This window comes from Cupressus sempervirens, chromosome 2 (assembly GCF_028749045.1).
Source record: "Cupressus sempervirens isolate cs-2001-9-10 chromosome 2, ASM2874904v1, whole genome shotgun sequence".
Lineage (NCBI taxonomy): Eukaryota > Viridiplantae > Streptophyta > Pinopsida > Cupressales > Cupressaceae > Cupressus > Cupressus sempervirens.
In genome coordinates, this window is record NC_143119.1 from 252419027 (window position 1) to 252439890 (window position 20864).

General features: G+C 33.4%; 1 pseudogene; it reads right to left on the reverse strand.

Annotated features, from left to right (window-relative positions):
• Window positions 1-16998: 16998 nt before the first annotated feature.
• Window positions 16999-19352, reverse strand: LOC149572007 (subtilisin-like protease SBT1.3 pseudogene; annotated as a pseudogene).
• Between the last annotated feature and the right edge of the window lie 1512 nt (window positions 19353-20864).

The window sequence follows — 20864 nt, forward strand, 5'->3', positions numbered from 1 at the left end:
TCTTATTATATGTTTTAGATAAAACTCACATAATAGACTTAGATATCACATACATTTGGGTACATAGATGACACCTCTACTAATCATCATACAACCTACTTAATCCTTCTTTTTGCCATATTTTATTGTACTACACTCATAAAGGGATAGCCCCCAAAATATACTCATGTCATATCCATGTGAATTGATTGAAGTAGGCCTTGTGCAACTAGATGTTTGTAGGTCTCCTACATGTTAGGTTGTGGACAAAGTCTTGATCCACACTATCTAAGGTTCTAAATGAAGGGCCTATAAGGACTCAATTTACAATAGCAATTCTTCTTTAGTCCTTGCCTCTTGATTGAAATTGTGGCCTTGTTATCCAGATCTTAGACAACTAAATTTTAATTAACGAGTTTAATTTAGTCAATTGTTATATGTACCATTCTATTCATCCTCAATATTCCTAGAAAAATGTTAATAATTTTAAGGATGAGATTTTTTTATTTTTATCTTTGATTTTTAGCCTTTTAATTTTTTGAATTTTCTCTTACTTGGCTACTATTTTATTCATCTGCATAAAATCCCAAATCATTAAGTTAAGTAATTTGTCCATCAAAGTTTGAAATTTCCCCTTCCTTGGCTATCACTTGAACATTTTTCATATCATCCATAATTTCTATCCCTCTAACATTTTTCTTCTCATCTATAATTTCTATCCCTCTAACATATCAATTTCCATTATGCCAATCATTTATTCATTTCGTTTGTGTAATTTCTTGGGCTTGTAGATGGACTTAAAAACTTGAAACCAAGTTATTCAGTTCTAGGCCCATCTAATGTACTAAACCCCAATTTATTTTTCCCTCTTATATCCACTCTTCATTCCTACTTATCAGATCTCAAATTGTAGAGGAACCTTGTATATTAACACTAATTAATTAGTGACAAGTCTTTCCCACTCCTCAATTCTCATTGAGCCCTTGTAAAAATTTTTTCCGTTGCACTTATTTTTAATTCCTCCCAAGACTTGGATCTTTTCATATCCCTCTCCAACAATTCTCCCTCCTCAATTGTAAATCCACAAAGGAACCTAGAACCTAGGAAATTCTTTGAGACCCTAGTTAAAAATCCTTCACTATGCTTGATCTTTGGCTAGGCCCTTTGTCCTAGTTACACTTCTTAGTCTCAATCCTAAAATTAGTCCTAAATTATCCTTCCTTTGTGATTGTGTGACTTGTTTTGTCTCTCCTTTCCTCCATGATTCTTGATTTATTTTAGGATTTAATTATTTCAATGTACTTGGCACCTTTCCTCGTGTCATTTATTAATCAAACTCAATGTCCAATTTGACATCTTTTTTGGATTCTTAAGTCATAGATCAACAGTCCCTTCTAGATCATGACTACTTCACTTGTGCCCATTTTAAAATCCACTCTTTGTCTTACTAGTCACTCTCTAAATCTATAATATTTCCTTAGGTTCATTTTGTGTGTCCTTTTTCCTTAAATGATAATGTCACCTTTGGACTTTAAATTGGTGAAGTGTTGGGAATTAAGGAAACTTTCAATATTTTTCAATAGTTTAGAGATGCCTTAAGACCTTGGTCGGCGCATGGCCCTCAATATTTTTTAAAAAGGTGATTGATAATAATTTCTTAATATATCCTTACCCAAATCAACTAGATGGTTGCAAAAATTTGATCTAGATCGAGGGTGATTATCAACACTTGTCAAAGTGTTCACAAGATAAGGAAACTCATGGTCAATGTGTCCAGTGAACTCAATGTGTCGTGCATAAGCTAAATGTGGTTCTAAACTCACCCAAAATTATGACAAACATTAGAGATTGGTTTGGAATTCACAATAGTCCCTAATTCACTATTCTATCTACCAACACTCATCCAAGATGTCTAAAACCATTAAGAGTAATGACAGACATTACTAAGGGTTTTCCTATGGATTTTATACATGTTTTCCCCATTGCTAAGCCTTGAAAATTTAATGCCATGGAAATTTCCTATCTCTAAATAATATTCTTCCATGCTTCAAGATTACTTCCAAGGCATAATTTTAGTTTAAAGTGAGGAAATAATTCTTTAGAGGTATAGATACCCATGTAAAAGAATTAGTTAAGTATTTTCAAAGCTATTCTCAATCTACTCACCCTTGTTTCTTGGTCATAAATATTTGCTAGTTAATAATACACCCTTTAAATTATCATCATTTGATTGATGTCCATGTGATCACTATACATAGCTCCTATTTGTAATCAAATATATGTTTCATTTTTTACTATTAGAACACTACCAAAGTACAATAACATTTCAAATAATGCTAGTTAATCTTATCTTGTGAGGAATATTTCAATAAAGATAAAAACAAATTAAATTTGTAACTTATCTATGTAATGTCTTTGTGATTCTTTCTATTTTCTCCAAAATATTATTCTAATTGTATTTAGGGTTTCTTTTTTTCCACAAATCTTTCCATTAATACAATGTCAGTTAATGGTACTATAATTTGTTGCAAGAATCATAATGGTTTTTTTAATATTACACTTGAATTCATACAATAATAAATTATTTACTAGTATATTAGGAAGTATTTTTATGATTTGTGTACTATATGATCTATAATAACATAAGTATGAATACACACTTTTGAGATTTAAAATAATAATCTGTAAACCATATTCTTGCACTCATAGCTTGCATTTATTACAGTGGTATTAACCAACTATATACAATGAGTTTAATAGTATATTCAGTGTTAGATTCACTAACAGACTAATCCTTCAAGATCACATGTATGAAAATAGCCCTTAGACCTTCCATTATTATAAAATCTCTACCCAAAATTCCATTATAAGTTGCATATAAGGAAATAGACCTTCCATAATTATAAAATCTTAATGATGTCTAGGACTTTTTTTTCCAAGTATTAGAATCCTGACCTCAGCTTTATCGAAGACTCTAAAGGATCTAAATTTTTCCACATAATGCATATGCAACCATTTATTATACATTAAGATATAATGCATTAGGTGAACCAAGTATTTTTTCTACCTTCTTCAATTCATTGATCAAAATGTTAATCTAATTTTGTTTTTGACAAGGCAATGACAATATGTGTGGTCATTATCTAGCAAAGAGCAGTGCAAGCCGAGTGCATAGTATATGCCAAGCATAAGCATCCAAAAAATACATATCAAGTTATATGAGAGTTGGTGTTGAGCACTAGTATGTGTCGAGTAGCCAATGTGTGCTGAGTCACTCACATGCCAAGTAAAGAGTATATGCCAAGTGATTCAGGTGTTGAGCAACAATAAGTGTCGAGTTATTTAGAAGTTAAGTATTAGCGGGTAAAAGCACAAACTTGTGTCACCTTTTGTGATATCTTGTACCATTTCGGCCGGAACACTTTCGGCCGTAACGGTTTCGGCCGTAACCGTTCTGGCCGTACACACGTGGCAGTTTCGTGCGCCTACGTGGCCTGTACCATTCCAGTTGAAACCGGTTCGGCCGAAAGGGTTACGGCCGAAACCCCAGAAAGGAATAAAACTCGGCACAAACCTCTAGCGGCTATCATTGGTACTGTTGCGGTTTATGACTGTTTGGAGAGCGGATTAAAGGTTTCGGCCGTAACTGGTTGGTGGTTTTTCCCTCCTTATTTTTAAATAGTTTTTAAATGTATTTTTTGATTAGTAGATGTTAATCGTACTTAAAATAGTTGTTTTTTATGTATTTTATGAGTGGAATGCTTTAAATTATTTATTTTTTAATATGTTTAAATTATTTAAATTATTTTAGATTATTTAAGAATGGTATTTAAATTAATTTGTTAGAAAAAATGTAGTTAAACATGAGATAAAAACGTAGAAAAACATTAATTAAAAGTGTAGAAAAATATTAGGAAAAACATTAGAGTAAAATATAGAAAAACATTAGTTAAAAGTGTAGAAAAACATTAGGTTAAAATATACAAAAACATTAGGTTAAAATATACAAAAATATACCTTCTAACATAACCTTATATTAACTACAATCATAACCCATACCACATTCTAACCATAACATAGGCCCTCTACTAACCGAATGAACCACACTTAGATATTGATGATGTTCATTTTAACAACTAGCTATTGTTAGGTAATAATTATTCTTACATTACCAAATGACACATAATGACCTCATGATACATTTCTAAGTATTTTTATCCATATATATATTAAGGGGACCTAGGGACTCCTACTAGGTCATTACGTCTGTTATAGGTTGTAATAGGTATTCATATGTTTACGAGCACATAATAGGTATTGTCAGGTAATAATGAGTTTTACATTACCAAACAACACATTACTTGATCACTTATGTCAACTTAGTTTTTCAATACGTTATCCATACATGTGTGTCTTAAGGGGACATATGAGTCGTAATAGGTCATACTATTTTTTATAGGTTAGATAATAAATCATAATATGTATTATTAGTATATAATAGGTCTTATTAGGTAATGATGATTCTTACATTACCATATGACACATAACGACCTCATGATACATTTTTAGGTATTTTTATCCATATATATGTTAAGGGGACCTAGGGACTCCTACTAGGTCATTACGTCTGTTATAGGTTGTAATAAGTATTCATATGTTTACTAGCACATAATAGGTATTGTCAAGTAATAATGAGTCTTACATTACCAAACAACACATTACTTCATCACTTATGTCAACTGCGTTTTTCAATACGTTATCCATACATGTGTGTCTTAAGGGGACATAGGAGTCGTAATAGGTCATACTATTTTTTATAGGTTAGATAATAAATCTTAATATGTATTATTAGTAGATAATAGGTCTTATTAGGTAATGATGATTCTTACATTACCATATGACACATAATGACCTCATGATACATTTTTAGGTATTTTTATCCATATATATGTTAAGGGGACCTAGGGACTCCTACTAGGTCATTACGTCTATTATAGGTTGTAATAAGTATTCATATGTTTACTAGCACATAATAGGTATTGTCAGGTAATAATGAGTCTTACATTACCAAACAACACATTACTTGATCACTTATGTCAACTGCGTTTTTCAATACCTAGGGACTCCTACTAGGTCATTACGTCTGTTATAGGTTGTAATAGGTATTCATATGTTTAAACTAGCACATAATAGACTGACCTTACTATCAACCTTAATAAAACTATATCCCATTTACTTTATTAACATTCTTAACTCTAATTCAAACTAGTAAATTAAGTCATGAATTCTAAATTGTAAATTAACATTTGCTAACTAAACTCATTTACTTATCTAGTAACAAATTTTTCTATCCCTATGTCCTAACTGTCATCTACACTCTGGGCCATAATTATCAAAGCATTTACATCAAAATTTAAATTTTAGTCAAGAATTATATTTTTTTATTGCATGTATGTACATGTGTGCACTTAGTTATCATTTAATCAAGAAATTTTATTTTATTTTTATTGCATATACATGTACATGTACGAATATTTATTTTTCACATTTGCATGAGCACGTTACAATGTACATTCGATATGGTCTCTAAGATAATTTATTTTAAAATACATATGTATGTTACATGATTGTTCATTTAGCACCATACATTTAATGTTGTGTATTTATATGTACATGTGTTTCAAATTAAATTTAACTTTTAATTATTTTAATTTAAATAGACTTGTATGTTTATATTTGTATATATATTGCATGTGCAGATCTCTAGATATTTATCACTCAGATTGTAGCTTCACATTCATATTCTCATATTTATTTTCATATATACACTATGGCATCCGGTTCTACGGATCGTGCTCCTGCATCCTCAGGGGATGCCAGTGTTTGTGGTGGGGGTCAGAGTGCTGAGTCTGGTACAGCACGTAGAGCGACCTCCACCCATGATAGACTTCAGTTATTTAGAGATACAGTGGCGAGATTATCTCGTGCTATGCAGGTTTTGGATAGCTCACTTTCCTCTTCTACCACCCTCCCTAATAGGGAGAAGGTTATAGCGATGCGAGAGGAGTTATTTCGTATGATTCAGACAGTTGAATCATACAACCCTTTTGATGATATGAGCATTGAGACATTTTATTCTTCTTTATCTCGCAGTGTCACTGGCACTATGAAGTACACACAGATTGATACTGAGGTTTCCACCACCATGGTGAAAACCATGTTTCCATCTTATGCACATCGTCGCAGAGTCAGAGGCTACTCTGCGACGAAGTGTACTGATCCACTCGTTGCACCATTGATGTATCCTCGTTGGTTGGCTACTCATCATAGATGGCCACAGAAGGATGAGTTCCCCCTATATTTCTGCAAACAATTGTTTGCAGAATTTCATTTACACTATGATGTTGACTATACAGATTATCCATGGCATGTTGGGCAGGGTCAGGGGAGACTTTCTGATAGATTTAGACCCACGGACACTCCTGCGCCTGTTAACAAACGGGCAATGGTGGGTCCAAACCTTTTGGTTATGCTGAGAGGTCCACAGATGGCTACTGCAGGTGAGAGTGTTCTTGATGACACAATTAGGACACATATTTTTTCGAGCATCGCCAACGTCGCCACATAGTTACACGAGATTTCTTTTGATTGATGTAGTCGATATATGCTACGGTCTCAAGGTACTTCTCCCACAGCTACATCATCTAGCACACCTGTTGATGATGATTATGGAGTTGCAGACATACCTTCTCCTGTAGACATTTCTGCAGTCTTAGAGGTGGATGCATTGCATCGTTTGGCATCATATTTAGCATCTAATCTTTTAGATGCATATCGAGCATTATCGACAGTCTCAGGGATTCCACTTCGTGACATGAGCTCTTAGATTAGACATATTTTGTCACGTACAATAGTCCTAGAGGATTCACAGAGGCAGGAGGACATTCCTGCACCTTCTACTACTCCTACTGCTACACAGGCCCAGGCTATAGCACCAGCCCCAGCTACTCAGGACCCTACAGCACCCCCCCCTACTCAGGATCTCAGTGGCACCATACAGCATGGTCTATTTACTTCCATGCTTTCAGATCAGGGCTTCACTATTGACTTGGATGTTGATCTACTATTTTTTCATTACATGATTCAGATATCAGTCAGATCGACAAAGCATTACATAATGCTACGGTAAATATCTCTATATGTTTAGATTTATTTTTATTGTAGTAAATAATATGTCTATATATTTAAATTAATGAATATGTGTGTGTTTGTGTATGTTTTATAGGGTTTGACTGATAGTATGTTACGTTTTGCTGATCTGCAGACAGTGCCGACAGATCCTACATGTCGTGAGTCCCAGGTATGTTACAATTTATATATATATATATGATTTATATACATGTAGATCTTGATATAATTTGTTTGTACACATAATTAAATGGCTCACTTGTTATCATTTGACACAGGGTTCAGATGCAGCTGATAGACCCTTTTGGGGACAAGGCCCAGGATCAGGAGGGGGGATGTAGCTGATTAGATCATATGTGACCTTTTATTTTGCTACACACATTTTATATCTAGATACATATTTATATGGACGGTTTGATGTTTTATATGTTATTTCCATATGCATACATTTTATATCCAGACACTTTGATGTCTTATATGTTATTTTCAGATACATGGTTTATATGGACACTTTGATGTTTTATATGTTATTTCTAGATACGTGTTTATATCATGGACACTAAATGATGTTTTATATGTTATTTTGAGATACATGCTTATATGGAGATTTTGATGTTTTATATATGTTATTTCTAGACATTTGATCTACATGATCTATTTTTATACATTTAATATGGGTACATTATATTCTCTAGATATATGCATATGTATGTTATTGATCTTTTAATGTAGACGTCTATTTTATTGATCTTTTGATGTCTTCATCTTTATGTAACTTATGTATGTGTAACTATGCACATGTTTCTATATGTTATTCATATAATTTTCAATATTCAAGTTTACATGTCTATGTATAGCTATTCATCTTAATGCCTTAATCTAAGTGTAATTAACTATATAATTTTAATGGTCAATGTACATAACAATATAACATATATTTAATGACATGTCTTAATTAACTATATTTAGTCTAATTATATTTAATGTAGATCATGTATTAACTATATTTAATGACATGCCTTAATTAACTATAATTAACTATATTTAACCTAATTAACTATAATTTAACCTTTAAATTAATTATATTTAATGTCTTAATAATTAACTCTATTTAATAACTTAATTAACTATATTTAATGACATACATTCTTAATTAACTATAATTAACAACATTTAATTAATAAAATATAATGTACATGTAATTATATGTAACATAGTTCATATAACATATACATGTAATCTTAACATAATGATTATATACAAACATAAAGAATGTATCATATAAGAACATATAAAGATTATATGTACACATACAAATACTAAAAAGGTTGTCTTAAGGGGAGGTCCTAAGAGACCTGGTCTTAAATGAGATATCCATGTCGAATTTAAATAAAAATAACAATACATGTCTAATTTTGCATATGCAAGATAAATGATCCAATGTACAAAAATTTATATAAAACAAATATCCTATCAATATTAAATATGAAAGTATAAGAGCTATACAGGCATAACTCAACTAGAGCTCCACAATAAGTACATAGGTAAACTAGAGCTCCACAAACAATGTATTGTTAGGATCCTCTCTACTTTTTATTATCTCTAGAAGTTTTTCATGTTCTTCAATAGGCAATTTCCACTTTTGATTTCCACGATGTCCTTTTCTTTGTACTGCTTCAAATTGTAATTTGGTTGCTATAACATGGTTGCTATACTGTAAAACCTTTTCTCCAGGCTTGTATTCAATAAATTCAATACCACTACCAATTACCCTTGTTTGTTGATAATATGTTCCTTCAAAAACAACTGATCCAATTGGATATGATTGTTCATCAGCATCTATAGTTCCTTCTAGCAACTTGTGTTTTTCTTTTGTGCATCTTAAAAGATAATAGTCCACATTTTCTGCATTATCTGGTAAGGCTTGAACTGCAAAAATATCTCCTGCATGTATATAAAAAGAGTAATATAAATTAATTTTTAAAAAAATATACATGTATATTAATTTATATATATGTATATATGCACACAAACCTGCCACAACTAAATAAGAAATGCGCTCATAATTAGCTGAATATACATGATCATGAATGTCAATGTCAATGTCAACATCTTCAAAAGGAGGCTTTCTTACTATCTCCTTCAAATCCCAATGTGAAACATATCCATTCTCAATATTTTCACATGCACTCACTACATTGTCCTTAATGCAATCATCACAAAAACATGTTTTCTCTCTTACTTTAAGTACTGGAGGTTTATGGTTTCCTATAGTCATCACTTGATGTAAGCTTCTAATTTCAGGAATCGTTTGACAATTGTAAGGATTAGATCGATCTATATCTGTTACAAATACAAAAACTAATTGTCATATTTTAAAATAAATATTTAATTAAAAACTCAACTTGATTTGAAAAAGACATTAAAAATAAATATAATTTAGTTCACCTTTCACCTCCCAAAAGTAACGCTTTTTGTATTCAGTATCTCAAGTAGCAAAATGAACTTTGCACCATTCAACAATTTGATTTGCGCTCTCTATCCTATTCCCTGTATGTACATAAAATATGCATGTATATATAAAATTTAAAATATATGCTATTAGAGTATTAAACATGTACATTTAAAAAATGCATATATTTACCTGCAAGTTCATGTTGTCGAAGTGCACGTTTTACACATGCTCCTGCTCCATCATGCTCCCCTTTTCCGTGTCCACTTTCAAAGAAATTCCATAAAAACTTAACATTGGTTCTAGCATGTTGCATTGCTAACCAATTAAATGCTTTTGTAGATTTGAATTGTCCTATGAACGTGAAACATGATAAGTATCTACAATTATCCAAGTACATATATTAAATAGAAATAGACACATGTCCAAATAAATACAAGTTAAATAAAGTTAAATAAATGTGTAATTATTTGGTGTATACTAACCTGCACATCCATTAGACCAAATCCAGTGCTCTGAAACATTTATTCCACGATTTCTGAGATCTTCAGAGAACATTGCAAAACAATGAGCCAGATAACTCCTATCATGAACTTTATCATCGCTAATATAGAAATGAACCTCTTTGATGATGATGCGTTCATTTTCATCCAATCTTTCTATCTGATCCACCTCAAATTGTGCATGTCTATAGGTCACTTGCACAAATATTGCAACTTGTTCAGAATGATAATATTGGCTTTGGAGCTCTGTATGAGGTGCAAATGTATAATTCTCAGAAAAATCTACAATTGAAAGTATACAACCAGGTGGAAAATAATTTTTGGAATCATGAAACTGTTTAGCTTGCCATCGTGCACCATGGCAATGTTGGATATGTGGATATATCAATGGACGGAACTTGGCCATGAACTCATCATAATGCAATTCACTCTCCTTCAATACAATTTTTCTGGATTCATCCCCTCTATTATTTTGGTATGTCTCATATTCATATCTCATCCATGAAACTGGTGTGGATTCATTAATATTCTCAACTTGCATAATTTGAGAAAATTTGTGTAAATCTGCACAAACTTCACACTGATTTTTGATGCATTGCACTTTGAATTCATCTGAATCTTCTAATTTATCACATAATATGGACCTCACAAATTGTGTTGTACTGCTAGGGATGACCAAATTACGATCAAGTATTGCCATAACTTTTTTAAATGATTGCAAGTGTAGACCAAATTCAACATGATTTCTACAACAACAAGTTTCTCGCATCTTATTTATGCGTACAAAGGAAGGACGTAAACTCTCAAACATTCTTTGACATATTTTGACATTTGAAAATTCTTGTTTGAATGCTTCAAAAAGTTCACTTTGAGTTATATCTATGAAATGTTTTGGATGTTCAATTTTGGCCCCTGTTTCTTGATCTTTAATTTGTATAGTATCACACCTGTTGGAAGAAACATGAGAATGTGTGGTCCAAAATTCAATAACTTGTCTTTTTACTTCTTCAGAAATCCTGTCTTTTCGGGGAACTCTACAAATAGTCACCCAATTATTCTCAATGTTATCATCTAGCATATTTCTCCTCTTGATGTATCTCTGGAAAGTTCTTCTAGATATATGTAGTACATTAGAAATTGCATGTACCTATTTTCTATGTGTCAATTTTCTACTAGATATAGTAGTCATCAATGCTCTACGTGCATTACTCAAATCACCTCCTCGAGTTGTGTTGTCAATTTTGTTATAAGCATTTTGCAAATTTTCAACTATTGTTTTATTAATATTATGAGCATGGCTTTTCCTGTTATCAACACCCAACAACTCTAAGACAGGTCTCATATCTCTTCTCCTAAATAACTTGACAAATAATTGTGCCTGTCCAAATATACTTTTATCCTTGAAATATTCATCCCACATGTTCTGACAATGCTTTTTGATAGCGCTATCATTTATCATATCTTTAGATGGAATTTGGTTAAAAAGTAGTTCTTCATCCAAATCCATCAAATTTTTTATGCTTTCTAATTTGTCTCTATCAATAGAACTGCCAATTTCTTCCTCTTCATTACTTTCATTTTCTTCATGAATCTCATCATGTTCAGGAATTTCAGTAGGTTGGTTTTGAGCATGTTTTGTATGGCCTTTCATTTTGTCATCTCTTTTTCTATCATATTTCCTTGATCTTTTCCTTTTACTACCCATTGAATAATTCAACCTATAGAAAAAAATAATTTAAAAATTAGATTTTACTAAATATTAGCTAATGGTTCAATATATAATACATAAAAATAAAAATAATTAGAAGAGAAAAAAAACACCTTCATATTATTCGATCTTTTGCAATATTGATTAAATCCGCAAAACATTTGTTGCAAATTGCTTCAAAATTAATTATTTTTTGCAAATCTTCTTTGAATTTTTGCTGTCCCTGTATATTTAATTATTTAAAAAAGACAAAACAATATTTTTTTATATCAAAAAGTCACACTAACCGCTAGCGGTTTCTCAAGCCGTCTAGGGGTTTCGGCCGTAACAGTTCTAGCCGAAACCATTATGGCCGAAACAGTTCCGGCCGTAACTGTCTATGTGGCAGCCTATGTGGCAGCCAAACAAGCAAAAATCAGAACTTCTGTAAACATCTCACTTTGAAGGCCAATTTGACCTACTAAATTGAAGTATTTTTTAAAACTAAAAATATACTTTAGTAGTTCTCGGAGTCACGATTATGATTGTATATTTTTTTTAAAGTTTTGATTATGAATAATATGTTATAATTTAAAAATATTACAAGTAGGTATCTTAAGATTCAGGAAGATGTCTATTCAAAAATAAGAAAAAAATAGTAAATCATGTTAATTTTTTTTTTTTTTTTGTAATGGTGCACTAGAGGAGAGAGTCTTCTTCAAGAATATGTAATTTTAAAAAAAAAATATGTAGATTTGATGGAAAATGTTTGACGGGAGAAAAAAACTGTCTATTTTTGATAACTTTGACTTTGACCAGTTATAACTTCAAAAATATTAGCCGAATTTTAATTTTAATTTTTCGGTGCACCAGGTATACATGTTAACTCTAACATATTCCAAAATCAAACCAAAATATGAAGATTTGCATATATTTGTTTGACGGGAAAAAAACTCTATATTTTTAGTATTTTTTAAAAATTAAAAAATACACTTTAAAAATTAAAAAATAAATAAAATTTTCACTCAATTTTTTTAAAAAAAATTATAGACATAAACTTCATCCAATTTTACACATTTCATTAGTTTACATCATCTTCAAATTCTAAGCACAAATGCCACTTTTATTTCGTTAAAGTTGAAGACTTTAAATTCTAATATCACTTCTCCTTTATAAAAGGTGACACAGGTTTGTGCTTTTACCCTAGCATAAAGAGCACAGTGAAGGCCGAACAATAGAGTCTATTGATGTTGAGTTACTAGTCTTCCACATAAAAAAAATTATGGCGCAAACTTCTATGTAAACTAGTTTTGGCCGATATAAACATGATTTTTTGATATTAAGAGATAAGGATCCAATCATATTACACATCCCTATGCAATGCATGCATCCGATCAAATTAAGGGAAGTATTAGGCGGCAATAAGGATCAACCACAACTGTTGATTATGACCTAGCCCATCTCCAAAATCTCCTATTTAAAAGAGGTAAACCTTAAGGAGGAGTACCATGTGTGAAGGAGACAAAGGCTAAGAGTATAGAGGGTGTTCGTGGTGGAGAAGATGGCTATAATGGCATAACATGGGATAGGTCTGCTATAGTTAGAATGACATATCATGGACTTGGCTTAGTATAATCCTGATCCATTTGATTCAAAAATTCCTTGGCATGTGGATGATGTGGATCAAACCCTTGACCTCCAGATGTTTGTGTACCTGGCTTCAGCACATCATTATCGTACAATGTATTATATACCTAATCTAGCTCAAGATTCCTTTTTTCTTGAATATAATAATTATAAAATAACTTGATGTCATGAATGAGAAGTACTTTTGGAGGGATTGATGAATGAGATCCTTGAGGATCCTTCTCGACAATTGTTAGATATAGCTAGAATTTTGGAGGAATGCAATCGAAACTCTTCATCTAAGAATTTCCTTCAAAAAACTTGTGCTTAATCCCTTGGGGGCTCGAGGAATGCTCATTTGTGGTGAAAATGAACTGTAATTTCTCCCTTTTATCAAATTTTCAATTTTAGGGCTTCATTTAATGCTCTGTTCTTGGGTAGCTAAAAGAAGTTTGGTTTGGTCTTCAACCCTTGAATGCTCAACTAACACTAACTAACCATGCTTGGTTAAGTCAGTGACTCAGTCAAGTCTACCCATGCTTGGTTAGGTCTAAGGAGTGACTAGGTTTGGTCTAACAACTCAGTTAGGCTTAAGGAGTGACTCGGTTAGAACTAACAACTTGATTAGGTCTAAGGCTTTCTTCTATCCAAGTGCATCTAATATGTTGATTTGGACTATCTTTCTTGCATGACTGGAATTGATGTAGAATATGAATTTTATCATAGCTCCAGTGGTCTCCTTGCATATTTGTGTAGAGATGATTGAATCACTCAACTCATTGTCTTGGGTGTCAATAACCTCACTGTTTTCACTTGAATTTTCTAGAGACTTCCTTACCCATCATCACTTCATTTGAGTCCTAATATTAGTAGCCTTTGATTTCTTTTCATCTTCAACTTTACATCTATTCATGCAATTCTTTGCTAGATGACCAAGTTCTTTGCATACATGGCATCTTTTGGTAGGATTCCTCTTTCTAAATTGAGTCCTCATGCAATTGGCTTCAATGTGTCCAAACTCTCCACATAGATGACATCTGCACCAAGTGTTGTAATCCCAACCAAATATTTCTTCAGCAAGTTGTTCAATAGGATTTCAATTCTTGGTTATATATTCTGGAGATTTATGACCTTGCTTGTTGCATGTGAAACACTTTCCCTCAAACTTAGTTTTCTTAGTGCATTTGCTTGCTCTATGCCCATGCTTGTTATAACTATAACATTTACCATTAATCTTTGACTTTGTGTTGCTCCAACATTTGTTTGAAGTATACCCTATTTTCCACAATGATTGTATGTAAGTTTTACTGTTTTGATCTCCTTGATGTGATGACTCTTCTTGTTCAGTTTAGTCCAATCCTATCTTTCCTTTTTGTCTATTCCGAGATAGTTCAGCTAATTAATCAATGCTTTCTTGTGATCTCATCATTCTTTCATTGGTTTCTCTTTCTTCTCTCAGATCATTCATGGGTCTTTTATTTTCTATCCTCGGATTGATGACTTCTTGATTTGTATGATTTAGTTGATTTGCCATATTTGTTTGATGTAGTAAAAGATGGTGGATTTCATTATCTTTTTCTTCTAATCTAGTGTTGAGTAATATTCTATCTTCTTTGCCACATTTTTATCATTTTTAGCTTGGTTCTTTTGTTCCATGACTTCACATATCTTGACTAAATGTATCTCTTGTTCGCTTTTCAATCTTTTGACTTCTTCATGAAGAACAAGATTCCTTCCAAGTAGATCTTCTATAGATGCATCTGCTTCATTTGAACTTCTTCCTTTGCAAATATATTGAATTCTTTCTTCTATGTATAGATGGAAGTTATGACTAGTGCATGAACAACTACCAATTTTTTTAGGATAGACACTTTAAAAAATCATTAAAAAAAATACTCAATAGAAAAATTTGAAAAAATACACAACTTCTAAATCTCACTCTTACTTATCATCCTACCATTTAAGGTTTCTCAAAATACTAAATCTAACCACATATTGATTTAGGTGCATGAAATAACCATGTTATACTTTTTTTTCAAAGCCATGAACTATTTTTTGTGTGCAATGAGTTTGACCCTCTTAATCTTATCTAGTTTTTAAAACTTTAGTAGTTTAGAAACTAGATTTAGTTGTAGAGCCCCTAAAAGTGCACTTGGTTAGTAGCATCTACAATCCACTATTTATAAGCTAAAAAAAAACACAAATAATAAACATATTTTCATTTGTATTTCTTTTCAAAAAATGAGTTATATGTTGTGAAAGGCTAAGAACTATAGAAAATAATGTAAACATTGTTTAGGCTTAAAATGGTGGTGTGAGTAGAGCATGTATCACATTAAATTAAAACGTCTCTCGATGTGGGTACTTACCCTTTGCAATACGTTCTTGGTATAAGTTTGATCCATGCCACCATTACCTCAAACAAAATGCTCTACAAATTTGTTAAGTTGGGCACATTACAATAGATCCCATGAATTTATTTATATAAGAACAAAGAATGTACTCCAACTTAAAAATTTGTTATGCTCATTGTCAGAAGTTATATGGAAAATATGATTCATATTATATTAGATTACAATTTTCACACATGAGGATCTTTTACAATAACTTTGAAAAAGAAAAAGGTGGAGAATTAAAAATGAGTTGTCATAAGTGTTATGTTATAACTCAAGTAAAAACCAAGCATTCAATCTTTTCCCAAATCCCAAATAAATTACTTCGCTTTCATTTGTTAGCCTTCCATACATATTTGAAAGCACACCAACAATATGCTTTTTGCCTTTAAGACCTAATTATTTTGCCTTTAAATTGTTTTTACTAATTTAACAGAGAGTATGTAATGACTTGTTTCCTATGCCTTTTTCTTGGGATATTTCTCCTTATTGATGGAGTTGGAACGTCCTTGGCCATTCTATTTCACAAATTTTACATAGGTGGAGGTTGTAAACACACATAGCCTCCCTATGTACCACAACAATTTGGATGCCTAGTTGGGTTTCCACAAGGAGATTTAAAGGATTGATATTGGGGCGTATGGAATAAACTCATGTCTTAAAAAATAGAAGTAATTTTTACCCACTATTATTTGTCAATTGACTATGTATACTTGAGATATTTACAAATTTATTATAATATGATACAGTCCACTTTAAAAAATTTGACAAGTGGCATCTAACAATGCTTAAAGTAGTAACATGCAATGATTGTACATTGTTGGGCATCTTCTTAATTAAATAAATCCCATAATAACATAATTATTATATAAACAAATTAAGAACTGTAATTCTATGACAAAGACAATTTAAAAAAATACTCATGTAAGTGCATTTAGATAAAATAGGTAACCCTTTTATAAAATAAATATACATTATAATAGAACCAACTATTACCAAAATACCCACATCCATATGCTGCCAAGCCAAGATGTATAAATAAACCATAGTCATAAGTCATATTAGGCACACATCCTATACAATCATTATTAGGAGAACAACAAAAGCTAGCACTATTACTACTGCTAAATAAGATGGGTTGGTAACCATGGTAACATAGTTAACCACCAGTATTATTTAGTTTATATACTTATGGGAAAGAGCCAAGAAAGTAGCTTAAGTTATGGCCAAAGTACAACAATCGGACTACGCACAGCATGTGTTCCGCCTTGAATACATTTCCATGATATCTCTCCGGCCGCAAACAATTGACCATTGTCTTTTACCATGGCCGCGCTCTCGAACTTCACACTAAATTTAAGCTTCTGGTTCTTCTTTGTGAATTCTAAAGTATCTGGCTGAACACTTACCTTTACTCCATATGGCTCCTCCACATGCACTTTGTACGTTGAACGAGTGCCACCCACATTTGTTACTGTTCTCCTCCTCACAACAACTTGCGGTATCTTGGTGGAGTTGAAGGGAATAGAGAAAGATGGATAATTGAGATCACCTGTGTCTTCTAGATTGCTTGATCTGGGGCACTGGATAGTGTTGTTATCCATCAACAAAGCAATCTGTCTTTTGGTGTATTTGAGAGTACAAAGAAAGTGAATGTAATCACGAGGTGCCAGGTCATAGATGAGCCCTGGATCTATAGCAGCTACTGGATTCACATGACCTGCACCCAATGCCAACGGGTCTGCAACTTTCAAAGTTGAGACATCTTTGATGGGTTGATTTTTATTGTCACGAACATAAGCAGACGTCATGAGAGATGATTTAATGGCGGCGGGACTCCAAGAAGGATGGATGGCGCGAGTGAGTGCTGCAAGGCCACTTACGTGTGGACAAGCCATGGATGTCCCTGACATAAGTTCATATCCATTCTTTACTGCAGCCAATATGTCCACACCTGGAGCAACAACATCTGGTTTCATTATGTTCGGAAATTTACGACTTGGCCCCCTTGCAGAAAAAGAAGCCACGAGAGGAGCTGTTACTGCTTTACCTTTCAGCGTCAATCCTGATGGATTTATGGTGGCTGTAGGATTGCTTGTACTGTTTATATACGCTTTTATTTTCTTTCCAACTGCAAAACTCACGCTAATAAAGTGCAGACCATAATCACGGATTATTTCTTGCGAGCCCCAAGGAGATTCGGTGGCAATGATGGAACCAGCGACCCCGAATTGTTTCGCTTCTTCTAACAGGCTTATTGCCTTGTGTGAAGCAACTCCATTAGCATACGCAAAATCAGATACCAAAATTTTACCATTGAGAATGCCGGGAGGGATAGCTGAGAGGTCGCTGCATCTCCTGGTGCTTTTGTCGTGAGATGCATATAGTAGAGGCAATTGTTGAGTTACCTCGGTAGCTCGAGAAAGAGATGAACCTCTGTAGATCTGATGATTGCCAAGTCTCAGAGTAGCAGGGAACTTTCTGTCAATACTGCTGGCTCCAACGGTCAACACCCACGGTGCTGTATTTTGAACAGAATGGCAGAAAGGTCCATTATTTCCTGCCGCAAGCGAAAAAAACACCCCCTTGGCCATCGCTTTGAAGGCTCCAATGGCTATGGAATCATTGTAAAACGGTTGTTCCGGTCCACCAACGGACATAGAAATAATATCCACGCCATCTGAAATAGCCATTTCTATGGCAGTAAGAATATCACAATCATCGGCTTTGTCATTCCACAGAATTTTGTAAATGGCCAATCTGGCGTGAGGAGCCATCCCAATGGCCGTTCCATTGGCAAATCCATTGAAACTTGCTCCATCCACAGCCGATCCTGCAACAGTCGAAGCACAGTGCGTTCCATGACCGTAGGCGTCTCTTGCCGAGTTTATCTCGCTTTGGGGAAGTTCACCATGTGTAGCTTGGTAGCCTTTGAAGAAATAACGAGCTCCGATGATTTTCCTGTTGCAGTGAGAGGAATTGAACTTCTCCCCACTTTGACATATGCCCTTCCACTTTGCGGGCACAGGGCCGAGGCCTCTATCGTTCAAGCTATCACTCTCAGGCCATATTCCAGAGTCGATCACGCCCACAATCACATCATTACCGTACTTGGATTGAAGCCACAAATTATAATGCGACGAGCCTCCTAGACCCAAAAACTGCGGCGAGTGGGTTGTGTGCCTTTGCCTCACAGATGATGGGATTACGGCTATGCAGCCTTCCTTGCTCTCTACAGCTACCGCCTCAGCACTGCTCAGCTTTGCTGCGAATCCAGAGAGGACTATATCATAAGTGTATAACAACAGGTCTTCGTCTTCATTGTCTGAGCCTGAACTTGAAGTTGCCTCCTTGATGAGAGAGGCATACCAGTGCTCGTGAAGTGAAAAATGCAGAGGCTTCATGGACCTGCTCATGTGAACAATGTATGTTTTCCTAATTAACTCCTCAGACAGAGCTGCGGTTATGGTAAATGCAAACAGAGTGACAAAGAGACCAAGCAAAAAGAGAGAGGAACTGGCCATTTCGGTCAACAAACAGCCTGCAGGGGATTAGTCGTGAGAAGATAGACGGGTACTCCACCAATAAATAAGGATCATATACTCTAAAATTGTGGTCCAAAACATGAATAGATAGGTCGTTCGACGATTCTCTTAATGAAAGCACGCCTTGATGGATATGGCATGGAAGCGTTTACTTTACATAGCAAATAGACAGATTGTCCTTTGATTCGTAGTGGTGGAATTTACCCAGCGCATATGTGATTGTGATATGATAGCAGCATGTTATAATTACGCCGAAGGCGTTCCCTTATATGAAGTGCTCGACCTGATATCTTGGATCGACGGTAGCTTTCTTCTTAAACATGGACGACCATGGCATTCGATCCGTTCGTCTATTCTCACAGGATAGGGCTAGCACATTTTTGGAATGATCCGCTTACATGGATTTCCTTCTGCATCAATTACGACAGGACTAAGACGGCAGCAACTCTCCACCTGGCCCTCTATGTTTGGTCCCACTTTCCTTAGCGGTGAGAGATGGTTATTGACGGCAGCAACTCCCACCTGGCCCTCTATGTTTGGTCCCATTTTCCTTAGCGGTGAGAGATAGTTATTGACTAGGTACTAGGTTCAGAAGCAATCGATTTTCAGAATTAACGCTATTGAACAGATATTCGGCGTCCACTAAGTCCCATTAATAGGAAACTGATATGCGTTCTATTTTCAATAATGTTTGTAAGTTGTCCCATTTCCCTTAACGGTGAGAGATAGTTATTGACTAGGTACTAGATTCAGAAGCAATTGATTTTCAGAATTCACGCTATTGAACAGATATTTGGCGTCCACTATATGCAAAAGATAAAGTTCTAATTAATAATGAACTTGTTACAAATATGGAAAAGATAAAGCTGTAATTAATAAATTCATTAATGCATGCTAGAAAATATTGTATTTTTTGAAGTGGGAAAATAAAATAAACCCCACCAAAATGCAATGGACCAATTAGAAAAAGGTAATAAATCAATATAAATTAATTGAAAAATATAAAGTTTGTTGAATTTTGGAACTTGGTATTTTTTTGAGTTGCACAAGTTAGCAGGGGGTAAACAAAAACATTAGTACACTGCCTATGTATAGGTAGAGACTAATAACATAATAAATAAGAATAGCACACTCAATTAATTGTCAAAAATATTCAATGGAGCTTCCACATTTTTCATGTTGTTTGCCAATGCATATTTATAGTAAGCCTTCAACAAATATTCTAAAACTTGTTTCCGTTTTTCGTAATCCATGTTTTAAATTGAATGCTATTGAGAAAGTAATATCATATTAATTTTTTAATATTCTAAACATGTATGCATGCTCTTTTAATCTATCTATAATTTAAGATTAACATAATTATTCTATCATAGATTTAATTGATTAAAATTTAGGTCAAGGACATTTTTATTTGAACTAATCTAATTAAGATGGACGACTAAATCTTCAAACATATGTAACAAGATTAAATTGATCTCAACAATCAAAATT